Source organism: Cannabis sativa, chromosome 2, assembly GCF_029168945.1.
Source record: "Cannabis sativa cultivar Pink pepper isolate KNU-18-1 chromosome 2, ASM2916894v1, whole genome shotgun sequence".
NCBI classification, from domain to species: Eukaryota; Viridiplantae; Streptophyta; class Magnoliopsida; order Rosales; family Cannabaceae; genus Cannabis; species Cannabis sativa.
In genome coordinates, this window is record NC_083602.1 from 6,938,241 (window position 1) to 6,948,231 (window position 9,991).

General features: G+C 29.4%; 1 pseudogene; it reads left to right on the forward strand.

Moving 5' to 3' along the window:
• Positions 1-1,272: 1,272 nt before the first annotated feature.
• LOC115717976 (probable sulfate transporter 3.3) lies at positions 1,273-9,510 on the forward strand (annotated as a pseudogene).
• Positions 9,511-9,991: the final 481 nt, after the last annotated feature.

Consider the following 9,991-nt stretch of genomic DNA (forward strand, 5'->3'; position numbering starts at 1 on the left):
CTGAACTTTTTTTGCCGTTAAAAATACTCCCGAACTATTGAGATTGTTAGATTTAAGGACTTTTGTCTAATTTCATTCAATTTTACTGTTTCAGTGATTGTTTATGTACTAAACCATGCTGCCCAGACTTTGATATTTATCAAATCATGTCCCTCAAACTTTAATATGTTCTAAATTATGCCCCTTGAACTTTCATCCATGTTAGAATTTTCTTACTAAAATTAGACAAAAGTCCTTAAATCTAACGATCTCAATAGTTCAGGGTGAATTTTTAACGGCCAAAAAAATTCAAGGAACATGATTTGATACATATCAAAGTTCGAAGAAAAAAATTACTTATTAGCCAAAAAATATTGGCACATAGGTAGAACAAAAACGCATTAAATTAAAATAATAATATTTTTTTAAAAGCAATAGACCAGAAAAATATTTGCAGGAAGGCACGTTAAAAATTTACATTAAATACTCCACAGATAAGATTTTTTCTTAATGCCTCCCTTTGGAAATATTCTATATAAATAGCCCTAATGAAAAGACATATTATTGTACAACTTTGATGATGGGTCGTGGGCTAAGTGAGGATGATGAGAAGAAAAGTCGTTTGAAAAAATGAGGGGGCATAGTTACCTATTATTTAACAGAATGTTTTTAATGTGATACATAATTAGTCCATACAAAAACATATATATCTCTATTTTGTAAGTATATAAATATATATATCTATTCTATATAAAGTGTGCCTATATAATTGAAATTCAGAAATTTATGGGTAACTTTTTATTTTTATTTAATAAAATAATAAAATATTATTTATATATAATAAAATAATAATAAAACAAATCCTATTAATATTTGAACTGATATTAAATATTCGCTTATAACATCAAAATTTGCACTGCCCACATGTTTCGAAAAACATAAAATCAAACAGTGATGAGACTGTAATTGGGTCATCCATTGTGAGTATTTTTTTTTAAAAAAAGTAAATATTCTCAAATGATGAGAGATTATGATAAATCAAATTCAAAAAGTCAAATTCCATTAGTAACTAAAGACTTGATCAATAAGAAGAAGGTAAAAGGAAAGTGTTTTTGAAAGTATCATAATTTATATATTGTTTTGAAAAATATCATTTTTCTGTTTATACCAAAAAAACGAATCATATTGCATTAGATGTTCCATATGTTTCTTTAGTTTTGACTTTTAATTTATTAGACCCTATTTATTTTATAACATTTACAAGTTATAATTTAAAATTAATCATAGTAGTACATGAAAGAGGAAAAATCAAGACTTTTGATGATCTTGGGTCAGGGGAAAAATCAACACCTTCATGGAGCAGGACATGTTGATCCCAACAAAGCTCTCAATCCGGGTTTGGTTTATGATCTTGATGTTAATGATTATGTGGCTTTCCTTTGTGCTATTGGGTATGATTCTAAGCGTGTATCAATATTTGTTAAAGCACCCAATAGAGTTGATATTTGTGAAACTACATTTAATAAAGTTGGGGCTTTGAGTAGCCCTGGTGGTTTGAATTATCTATCGTTTTCGGTTGTTTTCGATTCACATCAAGGAAATATTATTATTATTATTATTATTATTATTATTATTATTATTATTATTATTATGTGATCCATAGATCAATTGTTATTTAGCTTTTGTTTTATTTTTTATATTTTTTTATTTATTATTTTTTTTGTTATTTAGCTTTTGTTTTATTTTTTATTTTTTATCTTTTTTTTTATTTATTATTTAGTTCGCCATAAAGAATTTAAAAATTAGATATCTATGTATTCATTTTCCTATTATAATTTGGACATTCTTATTCTAATTTATATAAGAGCTTCTTGAGAATAATAATATATGACATCAACCCAAAATCCATTTATATCTCATCTCTTCTTTTTATTTTTTCATTCCAATATATATAACAGAATCATATACCCTCTAATTTTTTTTGTTGGCCGTTACACCACTTCTCTTCTTCTCCAGATTTTTCTCTCTGCTTATTCTCCCAAGTATGTTAATATTCATCACTTTAATATTATAGTTTTTTTTATTATTTTTTTTTTGAATAAAAATAAATATGAAATTTTAATGTTAATATTCATCGCTTCTTCATTTGTTTTTTTTTAAGAAGAATATATCTTCATCATGCATCTCTCTCATATTTCGTTCTTATCCTATATTATTATTATCAATTTCGTTTCTATTGTTTCTATTAAATTTCAAAAACAGTAATGACATTGATTGTAATTAAAAAAAAATATAAAAAGAAAGTAGTTGTAACAATTCATTGTGAATAATGAATATTGTCCAAATATTCTATTCAAATATAATGAATATTGTCAAAAATAAAACTCTATACTATATTTAATCATATAGAGTTTTTCTTTTTTGATCTAACCGTTTCATGTAAGTATGAATTTTCTGAATTATTATTATTTAAATTTAATGTCTGCAATTACTTTATTATACCATCTTTTTTTACTTGTGTAGATTGGATTCTTACAACATTTTCTACATTAGCATAATGACACATGGTAAAATGTCATACACAAAATACCTAAAACTTAAAAATGTGTTTTGTTTAAGAGAAACTAATACATATGAAATAATGTTCATAATTTAATTTTACAAGATCGTGACAGAGAACCTTCAAAGCGGATTCCATATAAAGATTTACCAATCAAAAAAAAGAAAGCAATATGTAAAAAACAAAGAGAGAGATATGCTAAACAAAAAGCATTTAAGATCAATCCGATTAGTGTAAGTAGTAATCCCAATCATATTGATCTTCACACATATATTGTCGAGAATACGGCAACGTCAACTCAACAACAAACAAAAAGACTGCGAAATAATTCCACTCACACTACCATAAATGAAGATGAATCTTCTTGTGGAGATAATGTTTCTACCAATGTCGATTGTGAAACTAATTTATTTGTAAATTCATCATCTTCGAGCAATGTCAATTTCAATAACGTTTGCTTTGTCGACACTACCATATTCAATTTATCAAAGAAAAAATGGATAATCCAGATATATGCGGACCCGGCTAGAATGAAAAGTGAAAAATACAAAAATTACACTATTGTCTCTATCAAAGAAAATGAAGATTGAAATCCACTAATGACTATCATTAGTTTTCTTATCTACAATTTTTAGACTAATGCTATCTTCAATTACCAACAATTTAGAGATTGATTTTTAATTTTCTTTTTATCTTACCCCCATTTAAGTAATGTTTCTTTAAGTATTGGAACATTAATTTTTAGTTTATTTTTGGATTAACTTAAGAATATATTTAAATCATTAAGCTTTCTTAAACACTATGTATATTGCATTCAATATTCAATAATAATCTCACTTTCAAATAACATAGAAAAAACTTAACATAAAATTTAGTATACGTGCCTCGCACGTAGTTTGTACTAGTATATATATATAAATATATATATATATACTAGCAAAAAATTACGTGCGAGGCACGTATACTAAATTTTATGCTAGGTTTTTTCTATGTTATTTGAAAGTGAGATTATTATTGAATACTGAATGCAATATATTAGTGTTTAAGAAAGCTTAATGATTTAAATATGTTCTTAAGTTAATCCAAAAATAAACTAAAAATTAATGTTCCAATACTTAAAGAAACATTACTTAAATGGGGGTAAGATAAAAAAAAAATTAAAAATCAATCTCTAAATTGTTGATAATTGAAGATAGCATTAGTCTAAAAATTGTAGATAAGAAAACTAATGATAGTCATTGGTGGATTTCAATCTTCATTTTCTTTGATAGAGACAATAGTGTAATTTTTGTATTTTGCACTTTTCATTCTAGCCGGGTCTGCATATATCTGGATTATCCATTTTTTCTTTGATAAATTGAATATGGTAGTGTCGACAAAGCGCGTGTTCCCGCAAACAAAGGATGTATTTTCATTTAAGATGATTAGACATGGTGTGCATAATTTATTTAATTAAAAAATCAACTTATGAAAGGCATGTAAAACTATTTAATTTTTTAAAAACTACACCTCTGCAGTATATTTCATTAGTTGGACAGCATTACACGAAAATATTTTTTCCACAATATCTGCGAACATGACAGCAGATAGGCTCTTTGTATTGTCATCAAGTTCAACATATGCTATAGCACTGTAAAATGCATAATAAGATTGTTAGTATATTTTTTTATTTTAACTTAATTTCAATAACATCATATGTTTTTTGTAATATACCGTGGTGTAGGAAATCCTTCTTGGCCACATGTTGGCTTGTCACATATGATTTTTTCATCGCGATTGTATAAATCTATTTTTTTATGACATGCGTCATATGACATGTAATAAAAATTCTAGAAAGTATCAGTTATTTTTATTGCCGCCTCAATCCAAAAATATTTTTTCTACATCCAAATCAAATGGTGTTAATAATAGTAAGATATTGTTATTCTTCTGGTTGGGCCTGCTCTCATCAATGTCACTCCACCATCAAACGTCGATTTGAGGTTTGATATCGATCAAAAGGCAGAGAAGGCGAAGTGGGCAGTGCAAATTTTGATGGTATAAGCGAATATTTAATATCAGTTCAAATATTAATAGGATTTGTTTTATTATTATTTTATTATATATAAATAATATTTTATTATTTTATTAAATAAAAATAAAAAGTCATCCATGAATTTCTCATAAACTAAGAATTTCAATTATATAGGCACACTTTATATAGAAATAGATATATTCGAGTCTGAGCCAGGGCCGGCCCAAGTATTTTGGGGGCCTTGTGCGAAATTTTTAAATTGGGCCCTTTAGAAAAAAAAAAAATCATGTACATTAAAACTACAATTCTATTAGTAGCTTTTTTTTTAGAAAAATTGCTTCATAAATTTTCAATTAAATTTTTTTTATTTATGTATAAACAATAGGAAAAAAAATAGGCCTTTTTTTTAAAAAAAAAAAAATTGCCTTAAAAAATAGGAGCCTTGTGCAATAGCCCAATGCTTGGGCCGGCCCTGGTCTGAGCTGCCGAGTTCATTTGCCCTTTTAAAAAAATATATTATTTCTATTTAATTTTAGATGAGTGTAATATATTAGTGTATGTATAATTGTATGTAATTTTGTGTAAATTGTGAGAAAAACATTTGAAATATTGTTGCAAAGTTCAAATTAAAGTTTTCACCTACATTTTTGTTCGTTTTCCTTTAGGTATATTAAAAGTTTACATTTATTTGAAGAAATATTTTCACCAGATTGTTCATTGATTAATTTTTGTTTATTCAATTGTATACAAATAGTTATCATTATTTTTTATATATATTAAATCAAAATAAAAACACAATATTTGATCTAATTATCAAAAAAAAAAAAAAATTGAAGGAGTGAAGGCAGCTAAATGTATACATATAGTTGAATAGAATTTTTACTTTAGTAAATATTTTTGCTCCTAAAGGTTCTGCTAAAATTCAAATGGTAACATTCAATTGGTTAGGATTACGTATTATTGGTGTCCTCGCTACCTAGTGAAACAAAAACTCATAAATAAATAAAGAAAAGTAAATAAAAATATCAGTTATATACAGGGCCGGCCCTGGGCATAGGCGGGCTAGGCCTGTGCCTAGGGCCCACCTAGTCTAGGGGCCCAAAAAAAATTTTGCCATTTTAAAATTACACAATTTTTTTGCTAATTTTGAAAAATACCATTTTTTTTTAAATAAGGGCCCACTACATTTCAGGGCCGGCCCTGGTTATATAGGATGGTATAAGCCAATATTTAATATCAGTTCAAATATTAATAGGATTTGTTTTATTATTATTTTATTGTATATAAATAATATTTTATTATTTTATTAAATAAAAATAAAAAGTCACCCACTCATAAATAAATAAAGAAAAGTAAATAAAAATATCAGTTATATACAGGGCCGGCCCTGGCATAGGCGGGCTAGGCCTGTGCCTAGGGCCCACCTAGTCTAGGGGCCCAAAAAAAAATTTTGCCATTTTAAAATTACACAATTTTTTTGCTAATTTTGAAAAATACCATTTTTTTAAATAAGGGCCCACTACATTTTAGGGCCGGCCCTGGTTATATAGGATGGTATAAGCCAATATTTAATATCAGTTCAAATATTAATAGAATTTGTTTTATTATTATTTTATTGTATATAAATAATATTTTATTATTTTATTAAATAATATATATATCTTTATATATTAAAAGTGCCTATCTAACGGCAATTCTTGGTTTAACGATTCTTGGTTTAACGATTCTCTTTTTTTTTTAAGAAAAAGTAAACGGAAGATTAACTCCGTTAACATTCTCAAAAATAAAAATTGAGTTTCTAACGATTGACCCTCTGTAACGAAACCCTGCAATCCGATTCATTCGTAACCCTAAGCATATGCCATAGCCCTGAACCCATGATCAAAACATCGGGAGAGCTTCTATTTTGCTTGAATGTTGTAACCAAATCGGTCAAATTGGATTCGTACGGAGCCCATACAAAATCCAATTTCATCCCAATCTCATCAACATAGTCCGATAATCATTGTGCCTCCTAAATAGATCGTTTTTCACTGACTCAACAGCTTGGGGTTTCATTGCCAAACCCAAAAGTGATAGAGCGAAGAATCGTGACTGTGAGTCACCAGTGAATACAACCCATGACCCGTTTAGGAGATCCGAAGCGTCGGATCAAGTGAGTTTCTGAAAGTCATCACAGGCCGAAACGTCGGTGTGGGAGAACCAAGTCCAGGACTTTTCGTATTGGGAAGTGTTGGGATGAGTGTGGGCGACATTCCAAACAACGTTGTGGAGAAGAGAGAAAGATGAGTGTCGGCTGTCGAAGATGACGACGGAAGAGACATGAGTGTTGGAGCTTGCACTTTGCCCAGTAAGTCGCTTGATTTTTCAGGTACGTTTCGTTTTACGTTTATATTGAATGGTTTGTGTTTTCGGTATTGTCAAATTGTGATTTTCGTTAAACCTTTTCAGTTTCATAGGCTTATATTTTACACACATAAATACTCATTTTGTAAATTTTATTTCTAAAAATACCATTTTTATTTGGTAGATTGGAAAGTTACAAGAAGGACTAAACCCACCTTCATGGAATATGTTGGTTTTCCACGGTTCCCATCTTGGACTTGTGATCAAGACCGGATTTGTCACTGGCATTATTTCCCTCACTGTAAGATCCTCCTCATAATTCCCTCTTTTTTATTTATTTATTTACCATTATAATCATAAGAGCAAATTTCATTCTAACTTATAGGAAGGTATTGCGGTTGGGAGAACATTTGCTGCTCTTAAGGACTATAGGGTAGATGGCAACAAAGAAATGATGGCCATTGGCCTCATGAACATAGTTGGCTCCTTCACTTCCTGCTATGTTACAACAGGTAACTTTTCTTGACCATACTTTATGTTTAGTTGAATTTAAAACAAGACTTGTGAACTCAAATTATTGTTTTTATTTTACAGGCGCATTTTCTCGGTCTGCGGTGAACCACAATGCAGGAGCAAAGACAGCGGTGTCTAACATAGTTATGTCAATAACGGTTATGGTGACACTCCTCTTCTTAATGCCACTCTTCGAATACACTCCCAACCTTGTGTTGGGAGCTATAATTGTCACGGCGGTGATTGGCCTTGTTGATGTTCCAGCTGCTATCAACATTTGGAGGACTGACAAGTTTGATTTCGTTGTCATGCTCACTGCCTTCTTTGGTGTTCTCTTCATCTCTGTCCAAGAAGGCCTTGCTATCGCGGTAATTTACTTAACAATTTTTCAGTCACAACAAAATTTATAATCGAAAAAATGTAAATGTTTATTCATACATAAATAATGGTTTTGTTTTGGTTCTTTTGATGTTGATAAGGTTGGAGTTTCCATCTTTAAGATACTCTTGCAAGTAACTAGGCCAAGGACTGTGGTGTTGGGAAGCATACCTGGTTCTGATATTTATAGGAATTTACATCACTATAAGGATGCAGTGGAAGTGCCTGGTTTCTTCATTATATCCATTGAAGCTCCTATTAATTTTGCTAACAGCATGTACCTCAATGAAAGGTTATTTCTAATTTTTAAGTTTTATTTTTATGTATGTATTCTGTGAAGTCTTATTTATTCTTTTCTTCCCTGACAATGAACAAATTTTGTTTGATGAAGGATTTTGAGATGGGTGGAAGAATATGAGGAGAAAGAAAATGCAAAAAAGCATTCAATCAATATTCAGTACGTGATTCTAGACATGTCAGGTAAAGAAAAGTCACATGTTGCCAAATTCAATTGTGAATGGAGAAATACTAATCAAAATTGGGTTTGTGTTTTATATGCAATTTTTTTCAGCTGTGAGTGGCATAGATACAACCGGTGTTACACTTATTAAGGAGCTAAAGAAAGCAATTGAGAAAAAAGGAAGGGAGGTAAGTAACAATTAATCATTGAAATATTTTACAGCTTATATATATAGTTTTTTTTTTTGTTCTGTTTCTCAACTTTGTAATGAATAAAATTTGATGTATTGATCAGCTTGTGTTGGTGAACCCATTGGGAGAAATTATAGAAAAATTACAAAGAGCAGCGGAGACACGTGATTTTATGAGACCAGAAAATCTGTACTTGACAGTTGGAGAGGCTGTCACTTCTTTGTCCTCATCAATGAAGATTCATCCTCCAACCACGTACGACGAGGAGGCACAAGCCGCTGTTCCTCATCCCAACTGAAAATTGTTGTCGTTTTTGAAAAATGACCAAAAGTTTTATAATATATAAAATATTTATATAATTAAAAAAGGAAAAAGTAAAATATATTTGCTTGTAATTTTGTTTCATGTGTAAAATGAAGTGATATAAATGCTTATCTCTGCATATTTTCATCTTCTGTTCAGTTATAAATTCAGTGAAAATTATGATTTGGAGAAAACAAAAATATTGTATATTGGAATATAAATTTTTAGGCTGCAAATGAAGTGATCTTATTTTATGTGAAATAGGCTGCAAATGTTAAGCTCCTTCTTTTCTGTGGTGTCGGTTGCCAAGTGCAAGGTATGCTTTGTATTTCGAATAAAAGTGTGTTGTTTTACTTCTTCTCTGTTGTGACTTGTACCATTGTAATGCAGAGTAATTTCTTAAACTGCAGCATTAAGAGCTGTGGAGCACCACTTAAATTTGGAAAAGCTCTATGTGCTGGGAACTAATTGTGGTAGTTATCTTCAGCTTAGATCCTTAATTCAGTTACTCTGTAAGAAATGTGTTATGTGGTGTTGATTGGATTAGCTTAACTAATTGCTGAAGATTTAAGTGTCGATGTTGAAGAAAATTACATACTCGAAAACTATTGCATTTAATGAGAATATGTTCTAACCAGAAATTCAATATTTTTGCCTGTAAAATGAGATGAATCTTCTTTGGTTCATACTTAATCATGCCTCGAAAAAAATTGAAGATTTTGGAGTTCTTAATTGTTTAGCTTAATTTAATTTGGGTTTCTCCTCATTTTGTTTTTTGTTATTGCATATGTTGTCAAATGTATTTTTTTATGAAAAGTTTTCTGCTTTTTCATTGTTTGACTCTTATGATTTTCTGTTGCATGGTCTAATTGTTGGTTTGCCCTTGTTAGTTATTCAATATATACAATTAAAATATCTTAGTAATATTTAGATAGGAGCATAGTAGTTTATCTTTAAAATTATCATACTAATGTTATCTCATTGTACTTCTAACTAGCTGGCACGCATTCAATTTCAAACTTTTGCCTAAATTTGCTGGAAATTTTGGTTTTACTTAGTATTCTGCTCACTTCAATGTGTACTTTTTTCTTTTGTTCTTTTCAAATTTTTATTACTTAGGTTAACTTCTCTTCTCTCTCACTCTCTCATATAGATCACTATCATTGGATCTCTTAACTTTAGGATTTTGACCCTTTAATTTCGATAGAGTTCAATTACAGTCATGATTTGTTTCAAGTTTATTAAAG